Raw genomic sequence first — 16,218 nt, forward strand, 5'->3', positions numbered from 1 at the left:
CAGTCCTCCACACCAACAGATGGCACTCATACCACTGTAGAATTCTCAAAAAGGGGAATCCATATTTAACATCTGATGTAGTGTTTGTACTCCATGTGTTTAAAATGAAGACAGTGCGTGTGGTACCTGGAGATTTGTGAGGTTCCGGTGAGACGCACGGGTGACGGGGCGGGAGCAGCGGGGAGGACGGGAGAGAGACGGACACTCCTCTGCTTAAACTGGGTCTCAGCAGCAGCTCGTCTGACGGGTACGGCTGTACCGCCTCAACACCATCCTCCTGAAATCTGTGATGATAACCGGGACTTCCTACACACACAAACAGAGACAGACAGACAGATTTATTTACTTCATGTTTTCCAATCACGACCTTTTCAAGTCAATCCAGTACAAATCATAATTCAAATGCTATTTGAGCTGAAACTGAGAGACATTGGCCACGGGTGGAAAGTTTGCCGGCATGTCTTTTATTGTAGATCTGCGGTCGGCTGTCTCTTAATGACAGTCTACTGCAGAAATAATTACAGCCCATAACCAAAGACTCCATTCATCACACATGAAATATTTATCACCATATGAATTCCGTCCAAATGAGGGTTTGGAGCTGGACGGAGGCCTTGCTGAAGTCTATATTTATTCAAATGTGGAAAGACCAAACCCATCAGAGCTGCTGTAATACATTCATTACATGTTTGCAGTGGATTTCAGTGCTCGGTTTTCTGCCTAAAACTTCTCTTTGCCTAAACTTTCATCTTGGATCTTACCAACCGAGATCTTATTTCTCATTCACACAAATACAGGTAAAAAAAAAAGAAATGGAAGAAAATGCACGTCACAACTGAACCTCACGAAATAAATGTATTCAGGGTCAGAAAAGTCCTTGATATTTCTGTAGTCCTATTTTTATACATTGAAACATTAAAAAAAAAAAACTTTCTCACCCGCAAATTCTGTCTATTGAATACGGTAGAAAAACACATGATGTCTGAGCTTCTACAGTATATCAACATATGCACAAAACACACAAGAGGCTTCATTTCCATCCTCATACACTTCATTTCTCTGTTTTTGGTATGCGGGTGAAAATATAACCCAAATATTCCTCGACAGTCATCACGAGATTTAATCTCAAGGGTTTATATCAACATTTCACAGTTGATGGGTTAAGGACTGATAACAAGAATTCTCTTCTATCTCAACTGTTTGTCTCTGTAGGTTTTATGGTCACTGTTTTTACGATTATTACGTGAATAAAAACAAACAAACAAATGCACGCGTCCTGGGGAAAATATTCCTTTTAAAGACACACACACCTTGAATAAGAACACGCAGAAGTGATGATCACCAAAGCGATGAAGTCCTTTCAGTATATCTGCAGTCAGTCTCTAAGATCAGACGCTAACACACACACCAGTGTTATCCATGATTCACTCACGAACCTGAAAACACACCCGGCTGAGGTTTATAGTAATGAGACCATTGTGTTAATGGAAGAACTTCAACGTGAAACACTTTTCATCAACTTTTCAGCCGAAGAGGAAAATTCAGTCTGATCTCTCATGTATTTTGGGCGATACTGCGTGAAAACAAGACGGCCAGTATGTCATCAACGATGATGTAATGATATGTATTATAAGAGTGGTGGTTAAAGATCTAAAGATCCGCTGGTTAAAGATCTGGGCTGGTGACCATATAAGCTTGCAGGTTTGAAGCCGACAATCTGGTCCTGTATGTAGTGTGCATGCTTCAGTCAAGAGTTCATAATAAGTGAATAATGTAATATATGAACTTAAAAACTGTAGACTTCTTCTCACCCTCTGAAAGAAACAGTGTGACCACATGTGTGAGTAAACAGTAAATGTGATGAAGTTACAGAAACATGCCGAGTAAAGAGAAAGTGAACACTGCAGCAGCTGAGATAACACAGAGAACATCTGACACACAACTGACCTCAAGACACACGAGACACAGACACACACACATGCACGCGCAGACTCACACAGACACACACACAAGCACGCACGGAAGCAAACACACACACACAAACACGCATGCACGGACACACACACACACAAACGCACGCACAAACACACACAAGCACGCACGGAAACAAACACACACACACACACACACACGTGTGCGTAATGCTGCTGATAGATCAACTTTCTGTAAGTCACGCCACGCTTAATTGATTTATACACGATGACATTTATTTTAAACACACGCACATACACACACACATTTAAAGTCATGCTGTAAATCATTCGGCACTGTAACCGGCATCAAACGAGTGTTTTTAAAGCTCAATCCTTCCCGATCCGATCTTTACAAGACTTCAGTTCAAACTTCAAAGGCAGAGAAATCCCTCAATCTGACACTTCAAATGCAAGAGGTCAATCCACCAAACCCCAACAAGATCTGTTTCATCAGGATTAAAGAGCTCGATAGCTGTGAGGGGCAGAAAGTGTTCCTGATGACCGGATCCGAATCATATCTGTGTTATTTATTCTCACTGTACAGTAGTGTTTAGAGATGAACGATGATACAGCATATCACACAGCTTTCTTTAAACTGAGAAGAATGTCTGATGTTTTTCATTATAATGTGTAGTGAGAAGAGCTTCAGGCTTCAGTCAAATGAAAGCGTGTCAGTTCTGTGATTGTAAATACTTCATGAGCAATATGTCCCTCCAGAGAACACACGAGCATTCTCTAACCGACTGAGACAGTCACTATCAGAACCGGCAGGAGTTCACGGGCGTTACTAGAGCGGATCTGCACATCAGCATCATGACAACATCTGTATTCAAGAGAGAAACATTAGCAGAGAAATCACTTCTTTGTAGACAGAAATTTTCAGGCATGTGGGTCAGATGGTGTTTGTTTGGCTGCTCTCAAACTTCTCTTGACATACTTAAATGAGTGAGCGCAGGAGAGATGAACCAGGTTAATTAGAACGCGACACCATCCAGAGGATCCGTGGGGAGGAAGATATCGGGACGGCAACACCCGAGCAGATACCTGTGATGTCATCACACCAACATGACATCATTCATCGAGTAATGAAACGCAGTGATGGTGTTGTCAAGAAACTGACACGTGCGAGATTATGTTTGTGTTCAAAACGACACAAACAGTCAAAGACATTCACTGGCTATAGAAGCGATGGGGATGATAAAGAGACTGAACCATTTATCTACACCGGTGGCCAATCAGAACGCAGGGAAAAAATCACTACACACTCTCCTTTAACCAATCACAGCTCTGTAAAAGAGTTTGGGGACCACATGCAAACAGCAAAAAAACAATATGGAGTTTATAAAACGTCTGTTTTTACGTGACCTGCGTCTCTTCCGCTGGTTCTCCCTCCTCCTTTCTTCAGTACTCCCTTAAACATGATGCGATGACCACCTTTCCCACGCTCCTTTATACCTGCAGTCACAGTCATAGAAAAAAAATCACATTTGGAGAAAAGTAGATCTGGTCAAACAACAAAACTCTTCATTCATGTGTTTATGTGTCGCCACCTCGTGACAGAGAGATTGGTTGATGAAATTCCCAACATTCCACATGTAATAAACACTCTGCTGCCTTCTTTGGATCATATAAACAAATATAGAGTTACACACCCTTCACACAACACATGACATATAAAACTGAATGAAAAGCCAGACGCTGTAAAGAACTTAAAAGAAGTCTCAGAAAAGAAAGCAGCGAGCCTTCAACATTCCCCGTCTCCTAACAGCAGCTGTCTGTCAGTCACACAATGACAGGAAACACCACCAGCCCGTCTACACCCACTTACACATGATTCTGAAAACGGAGAAAAGAGTTTTTGTGTATCTGAGCTAGGGCTGTGTAGTGGCAAGTGCCTCCCGATACGATACATATCACGATAGATGGGTCACGGTACAATATATGTATTTTGATACGATACACATTTGCGATATATTGCAATACTTCAAATAGAAAATGTCAAAAGTAGAGGTAGAAATACAACATGCTGTGCACCAGCGGGGGTTTTCTGTGAGGATAAGAGTAAAAACATCCCTTACCTCTGCAGAGTGGCCATGATGTGCGATGCATGGACCTTTAGATCAGAGGTTTGGCTTCTCAAACTGTGGGTCGCGCCCCTCAAGTGGGTAGCACAGGGGAATAAGGCGGCTCACGCAAGTCACTTGTCTGTTGTGGTGCATGACAGTTAAAACACTGAACATGGGCAGAATAAAACCTCTGGTTCATCCGTGCTGTAAATGTGCTGGTGTCACATCCGTGAAAGCTCAATAAATGTCATTGTTACTTTTCTTAATAAACTTTCTGTCTAATGCACTGCAGTAGCCAAGTGACTTGTGTCATGACTTGAGAAGCTACAAACAGTATTATTTGATATAACTCATTACTCCATGACTTATTTTGACAACCAAAGCACACCCACACATCAGCTCTGAGAGCTCCAAGCCTTCTTATATTTTTCACCATGCTCGCTTCCACTTACTTTTGGCCGTATGTATATGACATGATTTAAAAAAAATTATTGATAGTAGACGTATCACTATCGATACACTATCTAAAAAAAAATATTACAATAGTTACATGTAGCGATATTTTTGCACAGCCCTAATCTGAGCATTCAGACCCATAGACTGGTTATTCAGTGACCATTTCAGTATTCTGTCTTTTGACAATCACCCTTCAGTATATTCTCACTAAGACCTTGTTTACATCCAGTGTCAAGATCCATCGCAGTAGAAAACACACAAAGAAACACACAAAATAAAGTTCCCATGACCCTGCTTGTCATACAGCACCAAACACACAGATGAGGTCATAAATATATTTCACAATGGACATAAAGGCATGCAACATTAGAGAGAAAGAAGGAAACAGATATAAAGATATCTCCAGGAAGGATGATGTTATCATGTTTGTTCTCGAGTGATTTTGCTTTGAGAAGTTAATGAAGCCTCAGCTGAGGCATCACTACACGATGGAAAATAAAATGACAGACTGCAGTGCTGTAACATGTTTGCCAAACCACTGGAAATGTCTGCTGTGACCACCGCTGAATAACACTTTAACTTCTACTTTCTACTAATAGCACGTTTCTGTGAGCCAAAACTGCAGTTTAATTGGACTGAAACTGAGATTTATCAGATGGTGAAGGGTGAAACACAGAAAGACAAGCAAGGGCCGGGCAGTCGAGTGTGGTGGACGAGGAGGAATAAAACCAAAAGACTAAAGACAGAACAGAAATAAAACCTTACATTCAAGACATGCAGAAGTACATGAGTATGTTTTATCGTGCCGTATATGAGTGTAAGGCAAGTGAATGAGAAGTTTTCATTGAAACCAATCAGAATAAATGAACGACTCTGATATGAAGGACTGGAGGCTGAGTGCAAAATGAGGACAGATTTTTCTAAATAGGTTTTATGGCTGAAACCTAGGGGAGAATGGCCTTGTTTCCTTTTATGGACAATCTGTCCTAAATCTACTCCCCACTTTAACATTTCAACAGGAGGATGGCCCATGGGGGGGGGGGGGATTCGAGGCCATACAAGAGCAGAATACGCAAAGACTCTTTGTGTAAAGTTCTAGTATGCACCCTTCTCTGCATATATTCTGTAGTCCATCCATCCCATTCATTTACTGCAATGATGAGAGCTGAATAGCCCACTTAAAGGGACAGTTCATCCAAAAATGAAAAATCTGTCATCCTTTTCTCACCCTCAGGTTGTTTCAAACCTGTATGCATTTCTTTGTTCCAATAAACACAGAGAAATATATTTGGAAGAATGTTAACAACTTTAATTTACATAATGAGATATTTTGAAGAATGTATGAAAACAAAGAGTTCTGGGGCACCTTTGACTACCATTGAATTCTTCCTACTATGGCAGTCAATGATGTCCCAGAACTGAAAACGACTGACATTCTTCCAAATCTCTTTCTTTGTGTTCATCAGAACAAAGTCATTTATATACAGGTGTGAAATTGAGCGTGAGTAAAAGATGACAGAATTTTCATTTTTGAATGAATTATCCCTTTAATATAGGGTTTTCATGGCACATGAACCTGGGGGATTGTGGGATAGATGCATGCAAAACACACGATGAGAGCTGAACACCACAACATCTATTTTTTCCATCCTACCAAAATGTGTTTAACTAAAAAACATCACGACATCATCTTTAGGGCTGTCAGGATTATTAAATAATCGTCTCATCGCGATTGTTTGACCTCATCGCGATGGTTTCAGATCATAGCAATTATCGCACATCTCTATAGAAGACACATGGGGAGCTATAGTGCCTGCATATTAAATATTTTAGTGTATATATTGTAACTAAAGTATGGTAATACTGGTAAAATGTACCACCACAACACAATCACTTTTTTTTTACTTTACAGCATATACCACAAAAATAACATGAAGTACAATTTAATGTTATTTAAAATAATCTCAGTGTGAAAACCAGCCTACCAAAATTTAATACACATAGAAGTAAAATTTTATTGTAGTCTTGCAAGTGAGAAAAAACAGACTAGAAGCTTTTCTATGACTGATAGATATTAATGGTGGCTTCAATTCACTCCTGATCAATTTACTCAATTTACAATAAAAAATTGTATTATTGACATGTAAATGACTACACCGACCCCATTTTTTCCAATGTATTTCCAAGAAAAAAAAACATAGTCTTATAATCAGAACAATCTGGTCTTCTCAAAGCCGAAATGTACAATAATTAAATGTCAAAGCCCTAAAACAGACAATTAATCGTCATAATCACAATGATTTATTAGACAATTAATCTCCAGCCAAATTTCATAATCGTGACAGCCCTAATCATCTTGTGAATCAATGACATCATTGACTGTCTAACTGAGTTAAATACAGCGAGGGATAATTTTGCCACTTCAATACAGCCACAAAACAAAGTGAAATACTGCCATTCACATACTGTGTGTGTTGAGGAAAAGAGAAGCGGATCTGTTTTACGATGATCCACACACTTCATTACACTAACCTACAAACATTTAGGGCTGTCACGATTATTAAATAATCGTCTCATTGCGATTGTTTGACCTCATCGCGATGGTTTCAGATCATCGCAATTATTGCACATCTCTATAGAAGACACTAGGGGGAGCTGTAGTGCATCTGCATATTGCATATTTTAGTGTATATATTGTAACTAAAGCATGGTAATACTTGTGGTAACACAATCACTTAAAAAAAAACTAAAACATATACAAATTACCTGCAGTACAATTTAATATTATTTAAGCAAATCTCAGTGTGAAAACCAGTCTACCAAAATCTCATTAACACAAAAGTAAAATTTTATTGTAGTCTTGCAAGTGAGAAAAAAACAGACTAGAAGCTTTTCTATGACTGATAGATCTTAATGGTGGCTTCAATTCACTCCTGATCAATTTATTTCATTTACAAGTATTTGGTGGTTGTATTATTGACAGGTAAAAGCCTAAACCTTAAGTATGATGACCCAATTTTTTCTGATGTATTTCCAAGAAAAAAACATAGTCTTGTATTCAGAACAATATGGTCGTTTCAATCGCTGAATCTAAAATGTATGAGAATTAAATGTCAAAGCTCAAAAACAGACAATTAATCATCATAACCACAATGATTTATTAGACAATTAACCGCCAATCAAATTTCATAATCGTGACAGCCCTACAAACATTAATAACACGTTGAGTTTAAACATGATCTCATTCTCTCCTGCTCACACAATTAAACCATTAGCACGCTATAAAAACACCAAAGACATGCCAGGAACAACAGACGTGTACTTTCATTCATGAGTAAATTCACTGAAAATCACAAGTAACATAGATTTCATTTATGATTCACAAAGTTACTTATTTTACTTGTACGTTTTTTATTTATTAGCAAATATATGTAAAACAAACGTAAAAATACAAAAGTGCATGTTCAACACTTTACTTGGCTAAACAATGGTATTATGTAAAAAGACACAATTTTAAACATTTATGACTTTTGACCAAGGGAATGCTAATATAAAACAATGTCTTCATGTTGTGTATAGTTTGATTGAGCTGTTCTGGAAATGATGATGGTGAAGGTCTGCTCAGCACAACACAACACACACAAGAGTGAAGCATACATAGAAAGTGTGAGCTACAGTAGAAAATACTGTCTTTAGAAAACATCATATGGTTGAATAAAGCACACAACAAATTCACTAATCTGAACAACGACAACAAGACCTGCAAATAAAATCCATTCCTACTAATCTCATGAACTCACAGCACTGACAGAAGACGACGACACGTGCAAAGTTAAACTGACCTTTATAAAACACACACACATGTTTGCGCAGCTATCTTTATGAGGACATACATTGACGTAATGCAATCTCTAGCCCGTTACCCTACCCATCAGAACTACATGCCTGACCCTGACCCTAACCCTAACCCTTAACCTAAACCTAACTATAACCTAAACCCAACTATAACCTAAACCCTAAAACCAAGTCTTCACCCTCAAACAGCCCTTTAAAGGGGTCTCTAGAAGTGAGGACCGGCCAAAATGTCCTTGCTTTACTCTCCTTGTCCTCACACCGCTGGTCTACAACTCAAACAGGTCCTCACAAATATAGATGTACAAGTACACACACACACACACACGTGTGTTTGCACCTGTTGTGTGTCAGCTGCCTCCTGACCCTAAAAGTCTTGACTCATTCAAACTCCAACTAAAACACCACATGAGAATATGACCACAGTTTAACAGTAGTAAACATAGTTTTTGGTTTTATTCGTAGTAAAACCACAGTACCTACAAACCATGGTTTTACTACAGTAATCGTTTAACCATGACATTTCGTCACCTTAGAATTATAAGGTTCTATCTGACATCTTTTGTCAAAACTTATTTGGATTATGTGATATTTATTCTTTATGTTGTTCTCTTCTATCTACAAAGTCAAATGAAATGCAAAACCTTTGAATCGAGTGCAGATAGAACCTGATCATTTCAATGTGGCCATTTGTAGTAATACTGTGGTTATACAAAATGATAATCAATCCTCAAAAAAACCTGGTTACTGCACTTGTACTATAAAAAAACAAGAATCATTTAAATAAGGGTGCTCCCGTGTAAAGAAAAAAGAAATCCTCCAACTTTAAAGGAGGGAATGTGAAGCTACGTCACGCCGTGTTGAATGTTGCGCCATCTTGGGAGGATCGCTGCTAGTGCGTTCAATGCAGTGTTTTGTTTTTCTTGTTTGATTAAGAAATATAACTATGGTAGGTCGGTCTTGATGTGTTAACAACTGCAATAGCATTACGCAGTCGTTCAGGAAAATCCGCTGGTTCTTTCACTTTCAATTCACTCCATGATATATCAAACAAAACAAGTAACGGTACAAGGGATGGGTCTCAATTCTGATGTTCCGATTCGATTCCAATTCACAAGCTCTTGATTCGATTTGACTCTCGATTCGACTCAATGATTATAGATTTAATACAAATCCTATAGATATTTCTAAAAAAAGATCAGTAAATATCAGATTATAATGGTGAATTAAAAAATGAAATGAACAGCCACAAACCTGTATATTAAATTTAAACACACTTGGGAATATTGAAACAGAACAGTCGCATACCTTAATCAAACAGGATAAGGTTATTTTGCATTTAAGATACAGTATAACAAACAAAATTTCACAAAATTAGCTGTAAAGTGAGGCTGCAATCATATAAACCGCTGCCTTGTATGCAGGTGATGTTAAATTCAACGACACACCCGCATCCGCCATGTTAATTGAGCAATGAATGAATGATAAGCTCCCTGTTGTAATGAAGAAAAGTGACATAACATTCACGTTAGTTAATGTTCAGTGCTTGTGAAAATATGAAAGAAAACAACCAATTCACACCTTTTGAGAATCGATATCGAATCGACCGCATTTTAAAAACGAATAATCGATGTTTCGATTAAATATGTAATCCTAAACGGTACATATCAAAACAATAGCACTGGAGTATGATCCTCTCAAGATGGCGGCGCCACTACAACATGCAACATAGGGCGTTCGGTCAGCTTCACATTCTCTCTTTCTATATAATCTATATATATAAAATATAAGTTTCAAGCTGTTATATTATACAGTATGTCGCTTCTCCAAACAGTGTACATGTTTGTATGCACCACAGTGTGTCTGTGTGTTTCTCTTCTGAGTGCCAAGAATAATCACAAATAAACAAGAAAAAATAAACTGTTTTGCCCAAGAAACTTTCACCGTAGAGTGCTGTTATGATGAACAAAGACATCAGTGTAATATTCACTACTGTGAAACAAGACCTTTCCGTCAGAGAGAGAACTCTTCTAAACAAATCACGCGACTGTAAACACACGAGTCTGTTTCTCGCGAGAACTTTTAAAAACTACTTTTAAATGTTCACATTCACACCGAATGAAATGAAAGTCTAATGCAAATCTGAGGAAAACTCACCTGTTTTAAGTACAAACTGCGCGTGACTCCCGCGTTCTTCTCACCAGTAACGTTATCACACTGACTGGAGTGATGTGAAGACTGACAGACTGGAGGGAGTGAGTGAGTGAGTGAGTGAGCGCGTGTCGACTCCTCCCACCCGTCACACAGACAGACAGCTGATACAACATTGTACGTTACGCGTTTTTTCTGTCACGTTAACGAATGCAAAAATTGTAATGCAAGGGAGCAAAAGATACAAGCGAGAAAAAGTGTACTTTAAAACTGTTTGCTAATACAATACAGTTGATACAGATAATAAATTAGATATTGCTGCTTAGTAATGACCGGGATAATTTTCTAGCAGTAATCATGTGATTTTATTTTGCATTTCTAACACTGTTAATATGAACAATTGTCCAATATAGAAAGTCTTAATGTCCAATACAATGAACACCACAACTGAAACAACATTTCAAGTATGTGAAACGGTCAAAAAGATTTTGTTTGGCAAGAAAATGCATACTGTAGAAATTAAAAATACTATCATGTAGAAAAAATGCTGAAGACGTTTGTGTGTGTGTGTGTGTGAGTGAGTGCGTGCGTGCGTGCGTGCGTGCGTGAGTTACCGCGACTTAAAGCTCGTTAAAGACGTGTTTGATGGGCAGAGAGAAGCAGATGGACAGCTGACAGCCTCTCTCCTGAACCTCAGACGGCCTGAGGATCTCAACGAAGGCCTTGTCCGGGTTTAACTCGTCTCTGATACTCTAACCTGTCAGAAGCACAGACTTCTTCCTCAACTCCTTCATGCTCGTCTTTTTTAAAAATCTGAACGCAATCACATATATGTATTTTTTAAGTAAAAATCTGCACAAGAAGCAAACACAGGCAGGTACTGAAATAAAAGAATGTCTCACATTGCAAAAAAAGAAAAGATTTACAGGTCATTTGCATTTGGTGTCATCCCAGCAAACAAAAATCTTCTCAGAATGTTTTGCTGTTATAATGTGGTTTGTTGTGTCTCACCTCTAAACTGGCCTGTGGGGGACACACCAGTAACATCAGCTGGTTTGACAGACAGAATCCATTAAAGGAGTCATATTGCACGTCTAAAAGGAATATTATGGTTTGTTTTAGATGTAACGCAATGTGTATACACCATTTAAAGTTTAAAAAACGCTGAATTTTCCACACACCGTGCATGTTTGTATCTCCTCTTTGCTCCGCCTCTCTGAAACGCGCTGATTTTTTACAAAGCTCATGGCTCTGAAAAGCGAGGTGTGCTGTGATTGGCCAGTTCACCAGTGCGTAGTGATTGGTCAAATACTGCAAGCGTTTCACGGAAATGTAACGCCTCTTACCATATTCAGAACATCAGGTTCCAAAGCAATTGTACTGACAGACGATACAATGAGATTTACAAATACGCCCACCTTAACTACGTGTAGATTTGGGCGGTCTTAGTCAAATCATGTGACGAAGTTACGCAGATTTGCCGGGGTGTGGTTACACGAGGTGTTTCAGGCAGGTCTGGTTGAGCATTCGCTTTTACATAGAATGCATCTTTTGTTCCCACTTTCATTTCTGCAATTTTACGTGTCTAATACATGCATGAGCGACTTATAACACACTAAAGACATAGAAAAACACGTACTTCCGCCATATGACCCCTTTAACACCAGGCTGAAGTTCCATTTCTGCGGGAATATAAAACACACTTCAGATCTGTCAGGTGAACAAACACTTATCAAACATCACACTTTCAATACATTCTAGCTGCGGTTATTCGTGCACTGTATGTGCTGCAGATGATGTTTGCATTAAATCCACATGTAAAGCAACTTCACAATATTAAATGCATATCAAGTGTATCCAGAAGGTGGCAGCAGTGTTCAGACTCATGTTCTCCACCATCTATGTCCCTTTTCTAAAGCCTTCTGCTGACATTGGGTGTTTCTTGCAGTGGTGGACGAAGTACACAACTTCTTTACTTGAGTGAAAGTACAGATACTACTGGTCAAATATTACTCCACTACAAGTAAAAGTTGCAAAGACAGATTCTTACTTAAGTAAAAGTACAGAAGTACGTGCTTTTAAAAGTACTCAAGTATTAAAAGTAAATTTACTTCATGTCAGCTGTGCATTGTTTTATTGTCGTATACCTTATGCCTCTGAAGCAACCTACTGAATACACTGAGTAGCTCACAGTATCAGTTGTATTAAAGGAGTAGTTCACTTCAAAATTTGCCCCCATTGACTTTCCATAGTAATTTTTATTCCTACTATGGAAAGTCAATGGGGGCAAATTTTGCAGTGAGCAACTCCTTTAAGAGCTTTATATGTTTAGCACATATATGTTTAGTTTAGATATAATCCTGTATGATCATTTAGCCTAATTATCCTCATTAGCCCCCTAGGCCTATATGTATTTATGAGCAGTGTTCTTTTATTTTGTATATTCCCTTTACCAGTTTTAGCAGCAATTTACCAGTAAGTAGTAAGGTTCTTGTAAATAGTAAAGTGTAGAAGCCATGTGTTTGTTGGATTTATTACCATTTGTATTACCATAATTTAACTACAAACATAAACTATAGCTAGTATAATGAAACTATGGTATGTTTAGTTGCTGTGGTTTTACTAAAGATTATTAATTGGAGTATGGTTCCTATATATAGAAAATGGTAAATTTGTGGATACTGTGGTTTTACTGCAAATACCATCCCTGCTGAAAAAAAAAAATGAATTTTTTAATTAGAATGAGATTTTTAAATTAAATTCCTCTTTGTAGTGTGTTTTGGGTTTTATTCCAATAGGATTTACCATCCCACCAATAGAATCCATCACATACAAGTAGACAACAAGTATCCATAGTACAATTCCCATTATAACCATTAAATCCATTACATTTTATGTTGTATTTTGGGCAGGGTTCTATTGTTTTTATTTCAACAGGAATACTTCAACTATAGTTACTTCAGTAAAAACATCATTCATTCTCCAAATCGCTTTAAATGATATAGCAGCAGATCAGAAGTTAACACGCACGTGTAGCTCAAGGTGTATGTGATGCTTATTTACCGTTTAGCCGTTATGCCGATCAATGTTTCTATGATCTTTGACTGATCGTAACCCACAGATGATTACACCACACTTTAACATGTGCCTTTTTCCTCTTTTAATGTTCTATTTGCCTTTTCAGAGCGCTATCAGTGGTGTAGCAGCGCCTACGTTTACATTAGTTTAGCGGGGAAGATCCCAGAGTTGCCAGATTTGCTTAATTTTTTTGCTAAATGGACATTAAAAGCTTGCCGGAAAACCGCGAGCTTAGAAAAACTGAAATACTTGGCAACAGTAAAAGGTCCTGGCAGTTCGCAAGCCAGATAAATTGCGCACACAGGAAACCCCGCTGCATAGAAACCATTTTCTACTTTGGACCTTTTTATAAATGTAGTGGAGTAAAAAGTATGATATTTGTCTTTCAAATGTAGTAAAGTTAAAGTACAAGTACTCAGAAAAAATAATACTCAAGTAAAGTACAGATACTCAAAAAGTGTACTTAAGTACAGTACTCAGGTAAATTTACTTCGTTACTGTCCACCACTGGTTTCTTGACACTTTATATGGTGTTTAATTGTTCAAGCAGGACTGATGTAAGATCAGAGATCACGTACTGTTGTTCATGAGGAATCTGGTTTTCAGGTCATGTCCCCACCAGCCCAGAAGCCTGAGAGACAAACACACATCATCAGACTTCATTGATTGTATTTCATGAGGAAACGTCTGTTGTGGAGGATCTGAGTGACGCTTACGCTGGTTTGATCGCCTGTGTTTCTCGTGTATAAAAGCACCTCCAGAAGAACTTTGTGCCGCTTTTCAGTCGGTTTATAGAAGGAAAGCTGCAAGAATCATATTTACTGTATTATTATCCATTTAAAGAGAGAATATTCACATAGATGGAAATGCAAAGACATATTTGACCATTAGAAGATGTAAACAGACAGTGTTCATTAAAGCCACCTCCTCTTGTTTAGAACCTATTTACACATTAAAACACACATTTTAAATGACTTCATCATATTCACTGTTCAGACATTCAAGCGCTGTGATCCTAACCTATAGAAACAACAGCTCACACATGTACAGTATAGAGATGTAAATGAATTGATGTATTTTCACGCACGCTGGTGATTATATGAGGGGGTAAAGTCCTCTCTGTTTACTGAACCAAATCTTCCTCATGAGACACATTCATCAGCAGGTGTATCTGTATTGACTCTTAATTACCCACAATCCTTGCCATTGGATCCTTCAGGTTTTCTTCAGCCCAGATCCAAGGTCGAGACCCCTCCATGTGACCATGAACGCCCCTGCAAACAATAAAACACTTCTCATAAAAATCTCATAAACGCTTTCAGAAAGACCTGGTTATTGATCAACTGCACAGTAAACTTCATGGATGAAAACTCACATTCTGTTTTAATTGTTAATTGTTTAACTCTCACATTGTTTAATTCCTCATCAATATATTTCCTGGCGTTTTTCAGCTGAAGACCCAGAGAATTCTCCTCGAAATAAATACAATCTTCAGAACCGTCTACGAGTGACAAATCCGCTGAAAAACACACAGAACAAATCTGACGGAATATATGTCATGATGAAAGCAAACATCCTGAAATGAACTCAGATATAAGAGCAACTACAGTCATGAAATGAGCAGATGCTCTTATCTGACGCGACTCTCTCTGATTGATATTATATTCATGATGACTCACAGATGTTTTGGGAATGAGAAAGTCCTGTCGCAGGTGTCTGATGTCATCGTGTTGGGCCAGATATTCACAGTCGAGCTCCTGTGAGATTCTCATGATGGTCTCCATATTCACTGACCTCTGACATAGATGAAACCTGCTTCAAATGAATGAAATCTGACAGTCTGTCTGTTTTCAACCGCTCAACTTTGCTCTTTAACCTCATGTTAATCATTTCTAGAGATCATGACGGCGGAAACTCTGATCAGATAAATCAACAAGCTCAAGCTGTAACTCACCTCAGTATGAAAACTAACCGACAGGGTTGGCTAAAGGAAATCTTAAGATTGGGTGTCAAAAAATATCTTATTCCAGTTTATTCCAAGAAGTAGCCTAGTCATTAGTTTTATTCACCCTCGTGCCATATTAAGCCTAAATCCAACAAACTTTGACAAACTCCAACTATCTAAATTCTCATTGACATTGATTTGTTGTTGGAAACACATTTGTTGGAGTTTGTTGGATCAGTGTGAATTAGCCTTTAGCTGTCAATGACTCCAGTGGCTTTATAAATGTCCTCTGAAGAGTTTCCATACAGGTGTGTGTAAGAACTGATCATATTCTGAGCTCATATAGTCAAATTAAAACCAAACAAACCTGTAACACTCAAATACTGCATAATGCGAATAATTATAATAAAATTAATAAAATAAGCATCTAAATGTAAATGTGAGTCTAAGGTCGTAAAGACACAGTATACATATACATGAGTTTTTTTAATGAACAGTAGATTTCATAATATAGGCCTACCGTTTTCTATTCTTCAGTCGTTAAGTTTGCTATCTTTTAACATCTTCTTGCCAATGGGTGGCGCCTACGAGTCGTAAAGTCTACGCGTGCTCAAGTTTTTCTTTAGAAATCAGCGCGAGGATAACTGAACAAACATCCCGCGAAACAATACACGCTCGCGCCTGTTGGCTGTATTTA

General features: G+C 38.2%; 2 long non-coding RNA genes across 2 annotated transcripts; both read right to left on the reverse strand.

Moving 5' to 3' along the window:
• Window positions 1–132: 132 nt before the first annotated feature.
• Window positions 133–10,579, reverse strand: LOC130556312 (uncharacterized). Its single transcript, XR_008963207.1, has 3 exons — window positions 10,505–10,579; window positions 3,339–3,428; window positions 133–306 (listed from the first exon to the last, which is right to left on the reverse strand). It is a non-coding gene; the product is annotated as an uncharacterized LOC130556312 (long non-coding RNA).
• Window positions 10,580–14,140: 3,561 nt separating this feature from the next.
• LOC130556313 (uncharacterized) lies at window positions 14,141–14,826 on the reverse strand. The gene is made up of 3 exons (XR_008963208.1): window positions 14,768–14,826; window positions 14,293–14,379; window positions 14,141–14,207 (listed from the first exon to the last, which is right to left on the reverse strand). It is a non-coding gene; the product is annotated as an uncharacterized LOC130556313 (long non-coding RNA).
• Window positions 14,827–16,218: the final 1,392 nt, after the last annotated feature.

This window comes from Triplophysa rosa, linkage group LG7 (genome assembly GCF_024868665.1).
Source record: "Triplophysa rosa linkage group LG7, Trosa_1v2, whole genome shotgun sequence".
Taxonomy (NCBI): Eukaryota; Metazoa; Chordata; class Actinopteri; order Cypriniformes; family Nemacheilidae; genus Triplophysa; species Triplophysa rosa.